At 39.8% G+C, this 20,937-nt stretch overlaps 1 long non-coding RNA gene across 1 annotated transcript in view; it reads right to left on the bottom strand.

Annotated features, from left to right (window-relative positions):
• Positions 1-437: 437 nt before the first annotated feature.
• LOC148898745 (uncharacterized) overlaps positions 438-20,937 on the bottom strand; it is a 30,356-nt gene continuing 9,856 nt past the window's right edge. The window contains exons 2-3 of the long non-coding RNA XR_016114838.1: positions 1,080-1,146; positions 438-662 (exon numbers count right to left, since the gene is read on the bottom strand). This is a non-coding gene — a long non-coding RNA (uncharacterized LOC148898745). The remainder of the gene's footprint in view (positions 663-1,079; positions 1,147-20,937) is intronic.

Below are 20,937 nucleotides of genomic sequence, written 5' to 3'. Positions count from 1 at the left end.
CAAATGGCAGACTGGCCGGTTGTTTGTCATCGTATTTGTTATCGCAGACGAGCGACGATTTCAAACAAACATAAATCCACGGAAAACAATCGCGTGAACGAGATACACCGTAACCTTTTGAAATATCACGCGGGGCCATCACAACGCCGGAGGAGATGATTTCCTTTCTTTGCACTTTGGAATGCAAAAAAATAAATAAAATAATAATAAGATGGCGGCGTAAGTCATCTCGCGATGTACTCTCGTAATGTCACAAAGTTGAAATACGGTAGCGTAAGTATGCTGGTGTCCTTATGTTGGCACAGTGAGTTCACTAAAGCTGACTTAAAAAAGTAAGACAGAAACGGAAAAGAGATACTCCCGGGAAATGAATGTGTAAAGGACGAGGTTACAATCTTGGATTTTATTAGATCACGGATGATTTCTTCTGGCGGGTATGAAATGTAATAAGATACTACCTAAGCAACGGGGACTCAGAATTCAATATGAAAGAAAAGGGGCAGTATTTGAACGATTTGAATGCTCGCTTATATGTCGGATTTAAATCGGAAATTTTAAAACTACAAAATGACCGCTTCTGGATGAGACTCACCTGGACCTCTGCGGTCGAGCTGATTCAAGAAAATAGGCAAGATGGTACCGTATCGTGTGTAGTATTAAGCCTGAGAAAATAAGAAAGTAGAAAATTGTTTTATGGGGACCTGGGAACGGATTATTCTCATTTTAATGGTTTACTATGGGAAATTAATAGTTGGGATACACACTTTTCGCCTTACACACTCTGTCTGGGAGCCAATTAAGTTCATAAGACAAGGTATCGCTGTATATGAAAAGAGTGAAAATACACCATTCATTAGGGTGCGCCTTATACTTCGGTGCGCCTTATACACCGGAAAATACGGTATACAGTAAAGTCTCGTTATATCGATATTCAAGGGAGTCTGAAAAATATCGATATAACCGGGACTATCGATATATCCAATATCGATATAAGGAGACTTTACTGTATTTAAATTTTTTTTGGTCTGCTAGTTAGCAATTCGATTTCACCATGCAGTTGTGTAGGGTCCAATACCAACCTTCCGATGTTGTGCGCGTGGCTGTGTGGGTTTTCTCTGGGTACTTTGGTTTCCTCCTCCGGCGCGCCTTATATATTGAAAAAAATTGGAAAAAAACATAATTCATTGGGGGATGCACCTTATACATGGAAAAAATAAATAAATGCTGCCCCTTCGCAAACATTGCCAGAGGCCATTGCCAGCGCTTTATCAGCACCCAAGCATGAAAAAAACAAAACCCGAACAAATTCGGGAATGGCGCTCTACGTCATATTTTCAATTCCTCCAAAAATATATTTGGGAATTTAAAAATGCCACGTGGAGCGCCATTTCTGAATTTGTTCTGGTTTTGGTTTTTCTTGCAGGGAGTGCCGATTAAGCGCTGAACAGAACTCTAGCAATGTTTCTCGTTTGCCTTTTGTCCATGTTAGCGCTATGTTACAGCTTTAGTTGTTGTTAAAGCACTATATAAATCCATGTTTTGTATTGTATTTTGGACAGAGACCCCCATTTCAAGCTCGGATAACTCCAGACCCATATAATTTAGGAATTAACTCTCTTTTTCTGATGAAAGAAGAGAGTCTAAGCTTTCGTATGCTGCATTGAATGTTTATGTCATCTTAAAACTTAATATTCATTCTGTGGGGTCCTGGAGTTTGAGTGACAATGACAAAAACCCTGGCAACTGAAGTGGACACATTTTTTTTTTATCTGGCAGTGAATGAGTTAAGATGATTTATGAGCACATCGGACCGTATCCTCAAATGGAATCTCACTAGTCGCCACCCCCCGAGTTAAAAGGTATTTGGCTTTGTGGAAAACAGAATGTTGATTCATGATAAGGGATGACCACACGTGGGAGCCTTCTGGAAATGAGCACGTGCGCCATTTTATGATTTGCATCGATGTCAGTGCACGCTAGCCTGTTTGTGTGTGTTTGTGTGTGTAGCTCAGGAGTGGCCCCGGTGGCTGTGAGTGGAGGTGGAACTAATCTCATGACAGCAAAAGGGGTTCTCAGTCTGCAGGGTGCCATCAGTCACCGGTGCATGCAGATGACACACAAAAAAAAAACGTAGCGGATAGCACACGACGCTATGGGGGGGCAAAGCGGCGTGACATTTTTACCGGGGCGGAGCGTCACTCTCGGGGCGGGATGCGCTTTCACCGCGGTTGCATCACGGCAGAATTGGTGATCACTCGCCAGCGAGCGATCAAATGCGTCGACGGCGGCGACCCCCCCCCCCCCCACCGTCCCTACCACTACCTCCAATTCCCCAAAGCGACGCCTTGATATGTTAAACGCGGTAGCTGTCGCTGTTCTCTACCCACTTTGGTTGTTATCAAACAACAAAGATTCCATCTGTTTGGGGTCATGAAGTGACTTAAAATAGCTCCGGAAACTAAAGGGACGACGCTGAAACGGATACAATTGGGGATAATTAAATCTTGTTTAAGCTTCCGTTGTTTGCCAATTCCTCGCGAGCGAACAATTGCATTCGTCGAGCGGCTTTGATGACGGCGTATAAAACGGCGACGAGTTAAACAATAGAACGTTGTCATCTTCCTCTTCTGGATTAATCGACTGCCAATTACATATGCGCCCTGAACGGATTCCCGGTTATAAGGTGAATGTCTCAGAAGGTCGTAAAAAGCTTCTTGGAGAGAAAAAAAAAAGGTGTAGGCAGTGTCTGAAATAACGTCTGCCCGGAGGCCCTGGGCGTGCAACTTTTACATCGGGATGAGAAGGTTTCTTCAGCCGTCATCTTTACTTTTTGGAAGGTCTCGGCGTTTCGCTTCTTATCCAAGAGGCTTCGTCAGCAATTTTTTTTGCTGGTAGTTTTGGACCTGTATATATATATATATATATATACAGTAAAGTCTCGTTATATCGATATCGGATATATCGATAGTCCCGGTTATATCGATACTATTTCTATGCACGCACGGAGAAAATTACATGCAAACAGGGTCGGATATATCGATAGTCCCGGTTATATCGATATTTTTTCGGACTCCCTTGAATATCGATATAACGAGACTTTACTGTATATATATAGATCCCTACTGTCCAGATGTGGCGGTGCCAGACTCTGCTATTATTGGTCCCTGCTCTCAGGTTGGGGGGAGCAGAGGACTACTCCCTGCGGCTACACTGATTACTTCTATTGTCCTGACTGATTACTTCTATTGTCATCTATTGTAAATAAATAAATAAATAAACAAACAAATAAATAAGTAAATAAATAAATGAATAAAAACATGGATGAATGAATAAATAAAAATAAGTAAATAAATAAATAAACAAAAGAACAGACAAATAAATAAATAGCTCAATAGATACATAGTTAAATAAATGCACATATAAATAAATGAATAAACGAATGCTGGAATAAATAAATAAATAAATAAATAAATAAATGAAAACAATAACTGAACAAATAAATGAATAAATAAATAAATAAATAAATAACTGAAAACAATAACTGAACAAATAAATGAATAAATAAATACATAAATACATAGATGAATAAATTAATAAATACATTAATACCAGAAAATACAGTACTTGTCTTGCGCCTTATACATGGGAATTTTTTGAAAATACTGTACACCATTCATTGGGGGTGTGCCTTATACACCCAAAAAAAATTAGTAATTTTGTATTTTTGATGCGAGGTACAATTTGATGAGAAATCAGCATTGGTTTTTTTCACACTGGCTTAAAAACATTTTAAAAAGAGTCACTTTTCAACAAGTCACTTTTTTTAATGTTCATCTTTTCAATGACTAATCGAAAATACCGAAAACCAACAGATTTTTCACATAGCAACAGATCAAAGAATAATTATCGCTTAGAATGAACATTATCATTCTTCTTCAGAACCCGAATCATTTATTTTGGACAGCCGTTTACCAATATGTAGTTTTTTTTGCGTGCAATTTCTGCAACCTACCCCAAAAAAAAAAAAACCTCACCGGGAGGCTCTTTAACCCACTTTGCCCCGAGGCGTCGGTCATTCAAGCTTGAGCGTGCGTGGGAGCCCAAAAAAATAAATACATAAAATACAACTAAAAAAAAGCTCCAAAAGAATGCGAGAAGGACTCCATGCTGGGAACGCGGCTTCGGCTCAGGTTCACAAAGGTCGAGTAAACAAGACGATAGAAAGAGCCATTGAGACGAGAGCTTCGAACAATACAACAGGCAACAAAAATGATTACGGCTGCGGCGCAGCGAGCGTTCCAAGTGTGATCCCAATTATTAAAGAGAATAGCGCACCGAAGAACGTGGGACAGATTATTTATCAGCACGTCAAAAAAAAAAAAAAAGAAAAAAAAATCCCACGCTGAATGTTTCATTCAGGGCACGAGAAGACGCGAGAGACAATTTGCGATTGTTTCATCATGACAACACGCTTGCTCATATTTTTGCTCAAAGTTTTTTTTTTAAATAATAATAATAATAATAATAATAATAATAATAATCCATTTCATTTCACTCAACCCGGAAGTAACTCAAATAGCTAGAAAGCTAGCTAGCTAGCTAATATATAGCCAACAGATACATAGATAGCCAGTCAGTTAGATAGCAAATAGCTAGCTAGATAGATAGATAGCAAATAGCTAGCCATAAAGCTAATAGATAGCAAATAGCTCGCAAATAATAATAATATTAATAATCCATTTCATTTCGAAGCGCTTTTCAAAACTCTCAGGGTCACTTTACAGTTACAGGATCAGTTTTTTGCTGTGGGTGAGCAGTGGCAGTCACACTATCTAGCCAGCTATCTATTAACTAGCTGGCTATCTAGCCAGCTATCTATTAGCTAGCTGGCTATATAGCTAGCTCTCAACAGTGATATCTCGGTTTACGAACCCCTTGGCTTACGAACCTTTCGGTTTACGAATATTACATTTATGAAAACCTTTACTTGGCATACGAACTTTACCATAGCATATGAACTTTTTTCGTACACGGACCTGCCTCAATGAGTGATGTGTTGTTCGCGAACGAGCCCGTTCCTCTAACAACAAAATGGCAGTCGACTGTTTTTGTCCTCTATTCCCCGCCCCCAGTCTTTGGTTAGAGCCACGTGATTGGTCAAGAACGCAGCAGTGGGGGGGGGGGGGTGGTTTAAGCATTAAAGAGACAGGCAGACGACAGTGAGTTTCAACTTTGATAGTTCAAAGGCAGAGTGTAGACTGCAAGGTTAAAATATCCCATCAATCAGGCTCCACAAACAACCCGCGAAAGCCACCTGTACACTTGATGCAAATAGCTATCAACCCAGCTAAACAGAACACAATTGATGAGGGACTAGATACAATTATCACAGAGAAAACATCTACAAGGGATCATTCCTCAAGATGGTGAAAGAAGAAGGCTACGTTCCTCATCAAGTGTTTAATGCTGATGAAACCGGCCACTCCATTCCATCAAGCCATCAACGACCATCACACAGGTAAATAAAACGACTTTATTCTACAGTACAGTTTGTATCTTTAATTGTAATACCATAGCACATTTATCATACATAAAATAAGGTATATTTTACGTAGTTTTAAGGCTTAGAAAATTATAAAGTAGAAAATAATATTTTATAGAGACCTGGGAACGGATTATTCTCATTTAAATGGTTTCCTTTGGGAAATTAATTTTTGGGATACACACTTTTCACCTTACACACTCTGTCTGGGAACCAATTAAGTTCGTAAGCCAAGGTATCACTGTATTAGATATCAACTAGCTAGCTAGCTAGGTTTCTACTGATTTGATTTGTTCCGGGTTGAGTGAACGCTGGAGCGTGTTTGCTGCCGCTGCTCACCCACAGAAAAACTTATCCAGTGACTGTAAAGTGACCATGAGAGTTTTGAAAGGCACTTAGAAATAAAATGTATTATTATTATTTTTGTGATTAAAACACATTCAAAGCATAGTTCACTCCTGACCTAACGAAAGAAGAAGGAGACAAGCTAAGGATATTTCACCCCTTATGTAGCACAGCCCTTATACAGGCAGAGCGCAGCGATTTTAACAAAAACAGAAAAGTGGAAAATGTTCAAATGGCAAGATGACCAAATTAAAATTCACTGGAAGCTAGACAGAGCAGGACGCTGGTTGGAGATTGACCGCTCGCGGCGGTGGCAGCAGTGGCCATAATGTTCAGTGAGATGGGACTGAAAAAGTGATTGTTAAATAAACCCGAAAAGCTCTGGGCATTTTATTTTTCCCATTAGTGGTTGGAAGAAGAAAAGGAACATTAAGCAACAAATGCTATAGCTAGCTAGCTGCTGTTCATGTTAAGTAAGGTTAAGGTTCAATTATGTGTGAAAAGATGAAAGGATGGGATTATTTGTTGTATTTCAAATACATTAGATACAATACATTTTCAAATACAGTAAAGTCTCGTTATATCGATATTCAAGGGAGTCTGAAAAAATATCGATATAACCGGGACTATCGATATATCCGACCCTGTTTGCATGTAATTTTCTCCGTGCGTGCATAGAAATAGTATCGATATAACCGGGACTATCGATACATCCGATATCGATATAACGAGACTTTACTGTAGTATCGATATAACCGGGACTATCGATATATCCGATATCGATATAACGAGACTTTACTGTAGTATCGATATAACCGGGACTATCGATATATCCGATATCGATATAACGAGACTTTACTGTAGTATCGATATAACCGGGACTATCGATATATCCGATATCGATATAACGAGACTTTACTGTACATACATTAGAAGCGGAGGGGGAAGAGCAAATAGAGTAAGTGACAACTTCTTCGCAAGAGCTTTCTCAGCACTTAGCTAAAGTTTTCACCACAGCAGTCCCATTTTCGGATATACAGTGATACCTCGGTTTACGAACGCTTTAGCTCACGAACTTTTCATTTTATGGCCATTGAATTCGCGAGAATATAATCTTGGCATACAAACTAGTTTTCGGCGGACGAACCAAACCACACAGTGCCACAGTGGCTGGCGGACTAGGTTTCCACATTCCCTTTGAGTGTAGATGTTGTTTCCTATCGAGTGGAGTACTTTAGCTATTTTAGGACTGAAAAATACCCAACCACAGGCTAGTGCTAAAACGAAGAGGACACAAAAGAAAATTACGGTGGAGTAGAAGAAGGTGATCATCAAAAAACACAAACTTACTACTTAGCGCCCCAGCACCAGTGTGCTAAGTCGACCATTGCTACGTGTGGCTAAGGGTGTTTCTGTGTTGTCTAAGCAACGGTCTCAGGCAATAGAAGAGGTTGAAAAACTTCTGTTGATTTGGATTAATGAAAAGCAGCTAGCAGGGGACAGTGTGAGTGAGGGTATTATCACCAAGAAAGCACTGCAACTTTACTCGGATATCATCAAGAGGCAACTCCATCAACGACCATCACAAAGGTAAATAAAATGACTTTATTATCTAGTACAGTTCATTTGTTTAATTACAATACAATAACACATTTATTATACATAAAATATGGTCTATTTTGTGTCGTTTTAAGGCTTATTTAGTCAAAAATTATGTTTTATGGGGACCGGGGAACGGATTATTCTCATTGTCATGGTTTTTTATGGGAAATAAATGTTTGGCAGACAAACTTTTCACCTTACACACAATTTCTGGGAACCAAATAAGTTCGTAAGCTGAGGTATCACTGTGCTGTATTCCTATTTGTGTTTTGTAGCTTTTCAATTGGGTTGCAGATCAAATGTGATTTATATTATGCGTTTCATCCATTAAAATATTGCAATATAACATGGTGCGCTTGTATAGCTAATTTGTGTAATATACAGTTAAATATGTATCTATTTATATTACAAATGTCCCCATTGTGGGACTATTAAAAACATTCTAATTCTGATTCTTGTACTTTAGGCTTAAAATTACTTTTTTTTTTGAAAGGCTTGAAAAGTTATTTAGAATCAATGTAGTACTCTCCGAGCTCCGATTTATCAAACATGATGTTTTTTTTTTTGTCTTCTTTATTCAGACGTAATCACATCCAAGCACTCCAAAAGCCCAAACTAGATCAAGTTCATTCCATTAACAAATAACAAATAAACAGGTGGCTTTAAGTGGGAACATTGAGGGTTATGTCATGTTTTAAATAATTTTTGCGTTGACATTAGCGCAAACCTCACAGGTAATACTTATCAGTTTTGCTCACACGTCCCCAGCTTGTGTTCCTTCCCTGCTCAGTACATTATATTAGGCTTGATGAATGGAGGGCGGTAAAATGTGGGTTGGGGGGGGGAGAATTAACCACCTCATTATGGGGGACCCAATCGGCATCGGTGCAAGTGAGCGCTGCGTGCCGCTCAGAGATTCTGACTCATTCCAAGGTGTGTTATTGCTGCAAATTAACTGGCTCCTGTCGTCTGAGCAAATCAGAGGCAAGCATGTAGCGGGGCACGTCCTTGGTCGCCTGTCTTAAGGGGAACATTTTGTGTGTTCTTTTTTTTTTTTTTGACTGAGATTTATCGGGCCGATGGGTGAGGCAAAGTCATGTCAAATAGCACCGAGTCATATTGCGATGCCAAATTGTGATCATAAAAAAATGGCGATTAAAAAAACAGCGGTGTGTTGATATACGAGTAATGGGAATTTATTGTGTGGACTTTTGTTGCTTTGACTTACAAGCAGCAGACCACCCAATAAATAAATAAATACATGAACAAACATATATTATATTTCTATCGACCGAACGACCGACCTACCTACCTACCTACCTACCTACCTACCTACCTACCTACCTACCTACCTACCTACCTACCTACCTACCTACCTATCTATCTATCTAACATCCGACTTACGACCAGGTTCCGTTCCAACAAAACGGTCGTAAGTCAAACGGTCGTAAGTTAAAATGCATTCCCACATTAACAAAAACATTCCTTTTTGGTGAGCTATCTAGCTATCTGTCTACCGAACTAGCTATCTATTAGCTATATATCTATCTATCTGGCTAGCTGTGTGGCTAGCTAGCTATGTAGCCGGCTAGCTGTATATTTTTCTAGTTGGCTGGCTAGCTACCTAGCTGACTATCTATTGGCTATCTATTAGCTAGCTAGCTAGTTTTCTATCTATTTGAGTTCCTTTCGGGTTGAGTGTGGCTGCCGCTGCTCACCCACAGAAAAACATATCCTGTGACTGTAAAGTGACCTTGAGAGTTTTGAAAGGTGCTTATAAATGAAATTTATTATTATTATTATTATTACCATTATTATTGTTATTTTTATTATTATTCAAAATGGCTGATGCGAGGTTTATACAACAGGACAGTATACAATGTCAAGCTGCTGTTTTTAAGCGTTTAATGTTTTCGATTGAATTCTATTATATACCAAAATGTTGACAGTTCATTTATAAATCTCATAACTTTTAGTGTCATTTTAATCATTTTATACAGTAAAGTTTCGTTATATCGATATTGGTTATATCGATAGTACTGCTTATTACGATACTATTTCGATGAACGCAAGGAGAAAATTTACATGCCGCAGGATCGGATATATCGATATTTTTTCAGACTCCCAAGAATATCGATATCACGAGACTTTACTGTATTTCGTATTATCGATCTTTATTACTGTGTCGGCTCAAACGCTTTCCGCTGACCCAAATACGCACGGCTTCCCACACACGCGAGCTGTTGACAAATCACTCTCCCTGCTAACGGATAAGCCAAAAGAGGTCACCCAACACACACGCTCGGACTGAGGCGGACGCCGAAGCAAAAAAAGTTCTACAGGTTGCCCTCTCCCCGGCCGTACCCCGCGCCGATGTGCCGCCCGACCCAGGGTCTGTCTGCAACGCCGACTCGCCCAAACCACCACCTGGCCGTCACCTCGCCGAGAAGCAGAACGATCCCACCCGCTCGAGCTGTATATACGTATATGATGTATATGCTGTATATACATATACTGTATATCCTGTATATACTGGATACATATATACAGTAAAGTCTCGTTATATCGATATCGGATATATCGATAGTTCCGGTTATATCGATACTATTTCTATGCACGCACGGAGAAAATTACATGCAAACAGGGTCGGATATATCGATAGTCCCGGTTATATCGATATTTTTTCGGACTCCCTTGAATATCGATATAACGAGACTTTACTGTATATGTGTGTGTGTGTGCGTGTAAGTGTGTGTATACACTGTCCTTGAAGCTCGTTCGCTCCCCTGAGTAAATGAACAAGATAAATATGTTTCTAGGCACAGGTGTTTTTTTTTCCTTTTTTAATTTTAAGAAAGAGCATGAAGAATTCCTTGAGGAGTATCCTCTTGACAAATCCCCCCCCCCCTCATTAGGCTAGCTAAAAAGCATATTGAGCTTATCAGCGTGACCCAGATAGATGGTTCGACAGGCGTTGCAAAGGTCGCTCGTGTGCAATTGCACTAAGTCATGTCCACTCAAGAAAAATGGAAGCATTTTGCAGCGTTACATCGGGTTCACAAGACCCCCGGCGCCCCTTGAGAATTCGCTGGGAACTGAAGAGAAACGTGTTCCCATGGTGGTCAAAATTACTGCTTAGAGGAGACAACGCACAACGCTAACCATTCGAGGCGGCGGCTTTTGTGACAAAATAGGTACGCGTTAACACGAAAACTCGCTCCAGAATGTACCGGTAGGGGTAAAGCTAACCTGTCTTAATGAATCTGCTTGCAAGGTTGCCTCCTCAAGCGTGCGCCAGATGAGTTGAGTACAAAGTTGCCTGAAAGGGATGCGCAGCGACTGTAGCCTGAGCATGTCGTGCCACCCTCTCAGTTTAGTGATGTCAAGGAAGGGGAGTTTTTTTTGGGGGGGGGGGGGGGGGGGGGGACTCTGAGGCGAACAACTTGTGACGTGAATGAAAATGTTGCCCCAAAGTGAAAAAGAACACACTCTTCATCTCTGAGGACTGAGACGCGGGCAAATTGACATTGCCATGACTCGTATTAAAGACCCGACATTGACCCCATGCACAAAAAGCAAGTCTTGAGACATTATCTGCATAGATCAAGCAAAGGAATGAGAATAATAATACAAATAATAAATTTAATAAGTACACACTCAACCACATGTCCATTGAGCGTGTGCAGTTTATTTCGCACTTTTCGCCGGTAAGATGGAGTTGTCCTATTGACCCATGTTTGATTGACCGTCCAAATCAGGGATTGGCGATTTATATATTAGAGACAGCCACAGTTTTTCTTCAATTCTAATGGGCGCCCATGTAGCACGACACATTCCCCCAAAGAAGATTATGACAAAAAATCCTAGTGAATAAGTGCAAAATACAGTAAAGTCTCGTTATATCGATATTCAAGGGAGTCCGAAAAAATATCGATATAACCGGGACTATCGATATATCCGACCCTGTTTGCATGTAATTTTCTCCGTGCGTGCATAGAAATAGTATCGATATAACCGGGACTATCGATATATCCGATATCGATATAACGAGACTTTACTGTATGTCATTTCTATATTCTTAACATAGAAATATATTGACATAGCGTATTGTCCTCTGTTCCTTACATGTGAAGTCAAATTGAGCCACAACAGGTGTCACAACTACCATCAGCAGTCACCGACTCCATTTTCTCCCTGCAGAAATGGTCCGTCACCCCATCCTCTATGCTACTGTAGCGCCTTATAATGTGGTGTGCCTTCTATTTGGTAAAGTTTTATATATTGATATATTATATTTGGAAAACTTTTTTTCATTCATTGAAGGTGCGCCTCATAGTCCGGTGCGCCTTATATATGGAGAAAAAAATGAAAATACACCATTCATTAGCGGTGCGCCAGTGCACCGTATACAACGGAAAATACGGTAATTTCTTAATGTAACAGTAATTGAGGTCAATAAACTCAACACTGCCTCTTGCTCTTTAATTTGGATCAAACGAGGGACATTATTATACAGTACAATTTATTTATTTCATTACAATACAATAGCACATTTATTATATATAAAATAAGGTATATTTTGAGTAGTTTTAAGGCTTATTTAGTCAAAAATTATGTTTTATGGGGACCTGGGAACGGATTATTCACATTTTTAATGGTTTCTTATGGGAAATAAATATTTGGCAGACACACTTTTTGCCTTACACACACTTTCTGGGAACTAATTATGTTCTTAAGCTAAGGTATCACTGGATAAGAAAAAAAGTTTGAAAATAGTCTATTCATTAGGGGTGCGCCTTATACTCCGGTGCACCTTACACACTGGATGGTAATTTCACTAATTTTTTTTAATGTTGCACTAATTGAAGTCAATAAACTGAGCACTGCCTCTTGCTCCTAATCACATGCATGTTTTGTTCAAACGAAGGACAGCACAAGTGCGCTTTTCTGAAACGACTCCTTCACTCTCAACACGGGATTCAAACACTGGGGAATCGGTCTGAGACACTCCAAGAAGCTGGAGGCACAGTAATGTGCATGATGAGCACATATGCTGTAAAGGTTACTGTATAAGTCGGGCAAGTTTCAGTTTCAGTGTATGATGAACATAGGCTGGAGAGATCGTTAAAAAAAAAAAAGAGCCAGTGGGAGAGTAGTGGTGAAAAAGAGAACAAAGCAAACACCAGGGCAGTGACTGCAGCACAAGCTTTTCTTTAGGGAACAAGAGAGATGTGATGGAAAACAAATCGGAGGCCACCAAGGTGACTGCACAGCTCAACTCTTGCACTCCCCGGCCATCTAATGTGTTGCTTATTTACCGGATAACTTTCCACTGCAATCCCCCGCCGATGCCATAACATTTATTCCCGCCTGTTTTGATGAAGGCCAGAAGCGGTCAGCCTTGGCCGAGCTGATCGAACGATGGCCTCAAGCTGCGTCGGATCAACTGGAATCCGACTGGGCGAGAGGCGCAACGTAGCTCGTTAGGCTACGCCCTTTGCCTCTTCGTCTGATATCAATGTTTGGCTTCAGCTAAGCTAAAAATAAGCACAGTTGCGGGAGTTAACGGTTTGCTTAGTAGAATTAACAACAACATGATCGCGGTTGAGAAGTAAGACTTCAATGTGGTCAAAGGCCATGAACACTTTCAGAAACACCAAGCTCCATATATAACCTATGTAATATGAATGCTATTATTGTATTTATCACTGTCCATGTCCATTATCTATCTGCAGTATCTATCTACTGTATCTGCAGTATCTATCGCCGATATCTGCAGTATCTATCTACTGTATCTGCATTATCTACAGTATCTACTGTATCTGCAGTATCTACCCACTGCATCCACAGTACTGTATCTACCCACTGTATCCGCAGTACTGTATCTACCCACTGTATCCGCAGTATACACCCACAGTATCTGCAGCATCTATCCACGGTAACTCCAGTATCGAGCCACTGTATCAGCAGTATCTACCCACTGTATAGGCATTACCTACCCACTGCATGTTCAGTATCTACCCACTGTATCCGCAGTATCTACCCACTGTATCTGCACTATCTACCCACTGCATCTGCAGCATCTACCCACTGTCTCTGCAGTATCTAGCTACTGTATCTGCAGTATCTACCCACTGTATCTGCAGTATCTACCCACTGTATCTGCAGTATCTATCCACGGAATTTGCATGATCTACCCTCTGTATCTTCAATATCTACCCACTGTATTTGACAATAAAGCTGACTTTGACTTGACTTTAGCTGTATCTGCAGTATCGACCCACTGTATCTTCAAGATCTACCCACTGTGTCTGCAGTATCTCCCACTGTATCTGCAGTATGTACCCTCTATATCAGCAGCATCTACCCACTGTATCTGCAGTATGTACCCACTGTATCTTCAGTATCTACCAACTGTATCTACAGTATCTAAAGCATCTACCCATCCACCTTGACACCTAGCTAACTATAAATTAAGTTGTCTAGCTAGCGAGCAAGCTAGCTAGCGTGCTTAGATGGATGGAAGTTAGATGGATAGCTATATAGATAGCTCGATAAACAAAATGTTTGATGAGTTTTCACACAATAATTTTTTTTTTGTCAACTCCCAACTGCCATATTGTGACTCCAACTCAGTCAACTTTCATCTTAGAATGTAAGGCCCACCACCTCAACCGCATTTTCATCAAATGTGAGTCACTGCTCATTTCACAAGTCAGAAAATTGCATCATTTAAAAGCAGAAGGAGAGAAGTTCTCATCGTGTGTGTTGAGGGATGTTCCCTCAGAAAAAAAAAGGCCCTCAGCTGCAAGTTAATAAAGCGGCAAGGCAAAGGGTTGGCGTGTGGGGTGTGTTAGGCGTTTCAAAGACGTTCTCACTGGTGCAGCATGCGGAGAAGGATACTGGCTTGCGGGGGAGATGTGTTGGTGCCGCCATGACATATTTAGGGCAGCTGCGAGACTTCACGCAATTGCAGATGTTAGCTATTATTCTTTTAAAAATGAAATAATAAAACCACACGGGCAGAATTTTTCAATTAAAAAAAAACAAACGTCAAAGATGGTCCATGAAGCATAAAACTATATAAGATATTAAGTGTAAAAAAGTGCCGATGGTGGGCTGGCCTGCAAAGCCTTCTCTGCTGGCCTAAAAATATCTGACTCACAGACTAATGTGAATTATATTTTCTCCATGAATTCCGAATAAATCATTCCAAATTGTCTTTCAGTTTCCTTTCATTGTTTTTCCCCTGTTGTGCTGCTCCCAGAGTTGTGTTTTCGTATTTAATCCTTTAACCAATCAAATGTAAACCAGCATTTGTTACCAGGGTCATAATTCTACCCTTACGCCTTCACAATCAGTTCTGCAGGCCCGGGAGTATAAAAATCAGTGTCGATGAGACTGTTTCTTTAACCAATCAGATTTCAAGTTGCCAACCCAAGGCCTGCTGGAAGGCGCTGGAAACTTCAGAGTTTTCGCAAACTGTGATTGGCAAGTCACATGATTGGCTACTCACTAGCCAATCATCGTATCACTAGCTGCTAATGAAGAGCATACGGGCCAGAGCTAGCAGGCTCTATCTGTAGCAAGCATTTTTGTGTTGATTTAATAGCGGTTTTGTCAACCCACAATGGCTGAAAGAGGAGAAGAAATCGATTTGGTTGCAGATATACTGTTAAAGCGATTTTCAAGAATTGATGGACATCATTATGGTTGGACAGGTCAAAAGCGAGCAAAAATAGCAAATAACATTGCAATTTAATGAGGTTATAACTAATCCACACGTTCATAGTCAAGATTTGAAGTTTAATGACAGTATTTCTTAAGTTACTTCAAGTCACAAGTTATTTCCTGACTCGCAGCTGATTCAGACATAGCACGACTGAAGGCCTAGAAGTGACATGCATGGCCCGCCATTGCATAGTGCTCTGTACAGTGATACCTGGTTTTACGAACCCCTTGGCTTACAAACTTTTCGGTTTACAAACGTTAAATTTATGAAAATTTTACCTTGACATCCGAACTATTTTTCGGGATACACACAGAGCTGTCACAATGAGTGATGTGTCATTCTCAAACAAGCCTGTTCTCCTCACAAGAAAATGGCAGCCCCAAGTCAACGGTTAAAGCCAGGTGATTTTCCAAGAAGGCAGCAGTGAGGAGAGGTGGTTTAATCATTAAAGAGACAGGCAGGCGACAGTTTCAACTTTGATAGTTTAAAGGCAGAGTGTAGACTGCAGGGTTAAAATATCCCATCAACCAGGCTCCACAAACAACCCACACAAGCCATCTGTACACTTGATGCAAAAAGCTATCCACCCGGCGAAACAGAACACAATTCATGAGGAATTAGATAAAATTATCACAGAGAAGGCACCTACAAGTGATCATTCCTCAAGATGGTGAAAGAATGTTACGTTCCTCATCAAGTGTTTAATGCTGAGGGAACCAGCCACTTCATTCCATCAAGCCATCAACAACCATCACAAAGGTAAATAAAACAACTTTATTATACAGTAGTTTATTTCTTTCATTGTAATACCATAGCACATTCATTATACATAAAATAAGAATTTTGTGTAGTTTTAAGGCTTAGAAATTTAGAAAGTAGAACATTTGTTTTGAAAAATGTTTTATGAACACCTGGGAACGGATTATTCTCATTGTACTGGTTTCCTATGAGAAATTAATTTTTGGGATACACATTTTTCGCCTTACACACTCTGTCTGGGAACCAATTAAGTTCGTAAGCCAAGTTATCACTGTAGTTTCCTTTCTAAAGTAATGTACTGACCTCTCATTTTGAACAAATAGTCCCCTGCCACTCCCATTATGAAAGATATTTCATGTTTGGCCCACACCCTTGCCCCCTCACTATTTTGTAGCCTTGTTTTTACGCATGAATAAATAAGTGAGGTGAATGTGCAAAGATTTTCTTTTGCACCCTGCTGGTACACGTTTCTAAACGTATTCCAATCCAGGCGGCGAGGGTTGTCTTGTTTATGCTCGTTCACCCACAAAGGTCTAAATTACACAACCACCTCTGCCACTTGGGTCTCTTTGTGACATTGTCACAAGTTTGTGTAATATGATAATCAGTTTCCACCCATCATGTAAATTTAAGACTCAGGGAAATGACACCTGTTTTTTTCTCCCCTGTCTGAGTCATAATAGTCACAATCTTTTGATTTTTCGGAATGCAAAATAAGTTGGGGGTAGAAATAAATATATCAAGAAAAGGTGAAGGTATTTTATTTGTTGTTTTCGTCTTGGTAAAATTTCCACCTGCCACATGGCGAGAAATGAATATGGGCAACCAGTGTTCTCCCCCATGGTTTTTTTGTTTACATTAGCGATTTTTTTGAATTTCTAACGGTAAGATTTGAAAGATGATCCAAAAAACAGCTCAAACTTTGGCGTAAAAAAAAAAAAAAAAAATCCGAATAATTTCTCTTGTTTATATGTTGACATTCCTTCTGGATGCTTGAATACGGCTGCTCCCTATGGACCGCTTGTCCAAAAGCCTGTGAGATAAAATCCTGTTTTCCTTCACTACACAAACTTTTTTTTTGGGGGTGTGCAGCCATACAGTGTTAAAAAACTGAAAGACAGCACGGTGCTCTCACGTGTTAACTCCCTCAACTCTCAGGCCTCTATTTGCAGGTACTAGGCCGAAATAAGACGATGGACAGTTTTAATAGAGCGGCACGTGCCTGCTGGGAAGGTGAATGGAAAAGCCCTGCAGATATTATAGGCGGCGATATGAAACACATCCATTTCTTACAGCCTGAAGGATGACGTGACGACACAGGCGGCCTCCGAAGAGGTTTGTTGTTGTTGTTGTTGTCTTGTCTTTTACGCGGCTCCCCTTGAATTACACGACCCTCGAATCGCCCCCTAATGTCAACGCGAGATGAATCTGGAGCATTGATTTCATCCTTTCAGTCTATAGTAGCGTCAGCGCAGAGCGCCGATGCGTATGTGAAACTGTCGTCGCTTGGAATTGAGGTGGATTTATGTGGGACAGGAGACGTGAGACAATATCATTCAGTCAATGGATGCTATAGCTTCGTGTTTGCTTTCGACATTTCACTTGTAGTTGACGTGCACGTTCCACCATGACGTGCCTGATCCACTGCTGAAAAGAATGCTTTGATCCTCTCCCCTTTCATCTAGAACTGCTTCATGTCACAAAAACGGTACAGCAAGAACAAATGACTCTGTGTCTTTGTGTTGTCATATTATGTGTTATATTTGTTTTACTTCAAGATGGCGTCGCGAGAGTGGCTGCCTTTCCAGCAGCTCCTGTATTTTGTTTTCTACTTCTTTCTTTCCTTTTCTCTTGCTTTCATAACTTTGCTGCTGTGTTACTTCCGGGTAGAGTGAACGCTGGCGCGAATGGCTGCCGCTGCTCACCCGCACAAAAAAAAATATCCTTACTGTAAAGTGTCTGTAAAGTGTCCTTACAAAGGCACTTAGAAATTCAATGTATTATTATATAATAATTCTATTATTATTATACAATAATACACGTATTATTATATAATAATACATTTCTAAGCGCCTTTCAAAACTCTCAAGGACACTTTACAGTCAAGGGATAACAACATTTTTTTTTTTTTTTTTTTTGTGCAGGTGAGCAGCGGCAGCCATTCGCGCCAGCGTTCACTCTACCCGGAAGTAACACAGCAGCAAAGTTATGAAAGGAGAAGGAAAGGAAAGAAAGAAGTAGAAAAACAAAACATAGGAGTAAATGTATTATTATCATCACTATTATTATTATTATTATTATTATTATTATTATTATTTTTGATTCTTTTTGCTTACGGCAAGCACATCCATTCGGCATCTGTGCGGCAGAGAGAAAGCCGCATCGGCAAGTGAAATAACGGTTGCCGCCGGGGGCTTATTTTCTGACTGCGACTGTTTGACATTAGCTTTTCCTGCTGTGTTGACAAAATGAAGAGTGAACTCGATTTGGACAGGTGACTGATCAGTAGAGAGGCGGCAAAAAGCGCACCTCACTAGAGGTTGAACCTTTTGGCTTTGAAAGAAAAAGCACTCAAGTTGACGTGTGCACTGTCAAAAAGATATTTTCTTGAAACACAAGAGCTTTTTATTTTTATTTTTTTTTGCTGAAACATTATAAATGTCTTCTAGCGAATCAGGTGATGCCAAATAATACCGTTTTACGTTTGTTGAGGTTTCATGAGGGTTTTTTCTTGCCGTCTGTCAACAAGGAGGAGACTAGAGCAGGCTAAAAAAAGCAGTCGTGTGGCGGCCATGTTGGTAGGGGCGAGATTCCCCATGAACTCATTAGCTGTCGTTCCGGAATTTATTCGGGAATTGACAAGTGTGACGTTTAGCGCCATTCTCGAATTTGTTCTGGTTTTGGTTTTTCTTGCTGGGGTGCCGATAAAGCACTGGCCAGACCTCTAGCAATGTTTTTTCCTTCCCACGAGGAGGCAGCATTTGCCTTTTGTCCATGTTAGCGCTGTTGTTTACGTGCTATATTAGCTAGCTAGCTATCTATTAGCTATCTAGTTGGCTATCTGTTGGCTACATGGCTGGCTAGCTAGCTAAAAGGAAACATATTGGCTATATAGCTAGCTATTGGCTATCTATTAGCTGGCTAGATAGCTTTCAATCTATTTGAGTTACTTCCGGGTGAGTGAACGCTGGCGCGTGTGGCTGCCGCTACTCACCCACAGAAAAACTGATCATGTGACTGTAAAGTGACCTTGAGAGTTTTGAAAGGAACTTCGAAATGAAATGTATTATTATTATTATTATAGAAATCAATATGTATGTATTATGTTGTACTTTGTATAGCCGCCCTCATTTCAAGCTCAGATAACTCCAGACCCATATAATTTAGGAATTAACTATTTTTTTCTGATGATATAAGAGAGTCTAAAGTTTCTTACTCTGAATTGAATGTTTATGTAGTCCTAAAACTCAATATTCTGTGGGTCCTAGAATGTGAGGGACAATGACAAAAACCCTGGCACAGGGAGTGCACACATTTTTACATTTCGTCTAGCAGTGATTGAGTTAAAAGTCATGGTAAATCATCTCATGACGAATGACTCCTTCAGCTTAAATAATAATAAAAATAAAAATAATAACAATAATAATAATAATAATGAATCACACTTGTCCCCAGCCGGCATCGAAGCGTTCGGCGTGTTAAAAAGTTTGGACAGAACAATATGCCACAAAAAAAATAATAATAATAAAATGCTGCATAAATAGCGATTTCGGCAGGAACAGGAACATCTGGAGCCATGTGGATGAAAGCCGTTGTATATAAGTACACTAAAAAGATTTTTTTTTACTCATTCACTGCCATTCACGAATTAATTGAAAATACGACGTGGAGCACCATTTCCGATTGTGTATGTGTTTTTTTTTGGGTGCAGATAAAGAAATGGTGAGACCTCTGGCATTTTTTTCCCCTTCCACAAGGGGGTAGAATTTTTTTTCCATGTTAGCGCTTTGTTCCAGCTTCAGCTGTTGTTAAAGCACTATATAAACCAATATGTATCTATGGCATCGTATTTTGGACAGTGGCCCCCATTTCAAGCATAGATAACTCCAGACCCATATAACTTAGGAATTAACATTTTTTTTTCCTGATGAAACAAGAGATTCTAAGGTTTCTTAAGCTGTTTATGTAATCCTAAAATTCAAGATGATGTGGGTCATTGTATAATAATAATAATAATAATAATAATAATAATAATAATAATAATAATAATAATAATAATCTTCTTCTTTTCCTTTCGGCTTTTCCCTTGAAGGGGTCGCCACAGCAAATCAGTGTCCTCCATCTTTAGAGGTTTGATCCGCATGTTTGTTTTGGCCAAGCTTTTACGCCGGATGCCCTTCCTGACACAACCCTCTGTATTTATCCGGGCTTGGGACCGGCACAAGAAGACTTATGTCCCTTTGTGGCTACAGAACAAGCAACTTGCTCAGTAAAAGGCTCCCAAACACAAAATGGTCTTTGTTAACTAACTACCAAATAATAATAATAATAATAATAATAATAATAATAATAATAATAATAATAATACATTTAATTTACAAGTGCCATTCAAATCACCCGATGATGCTTTACAATTAAAATAACAAAAAACACCAGAACAATAAAACCATAAATGAAAAGATGAATAACAGTAGCTTCATGTGCTAAATTACGATTAGAAGAATGCCATGAAATAAGGAAAAATATCAAAACCGTCAGTCACATAAATGTAATACGCCAACAGATGAACGCCGTCCTTAACAACATCCACACAGTCACTTCTCTCATTCACTTTTTTTTTCCATTTCAGAGCATCCTCCGCCACCTCTGTTATTTGTGCTGACAGTCAGCTAAATAGCTCAATTGTCCCAGTGATTCTTGGCCGAGGCATTTTCTTTCACAGTGCAACGTTTCAACA

This window comes from Hippocampus bargibanti, linkage group LG04, assembly GCF_051943395.1.
Source record: "Hippocampus bargibanti isolate YZ-2025 linkage group LG04, ASM5194339v1, whole genome shotgun sequence".
NCBI lineage: Eukaryota > Metazoa > Chordata > Actinopteri > Syngnathiformes > Syngnathidae > Hippocampus > Hippocampus bargibanti.
This window is presented reverse-complemented; position numbering and strand designations above follow the sequence as displayed.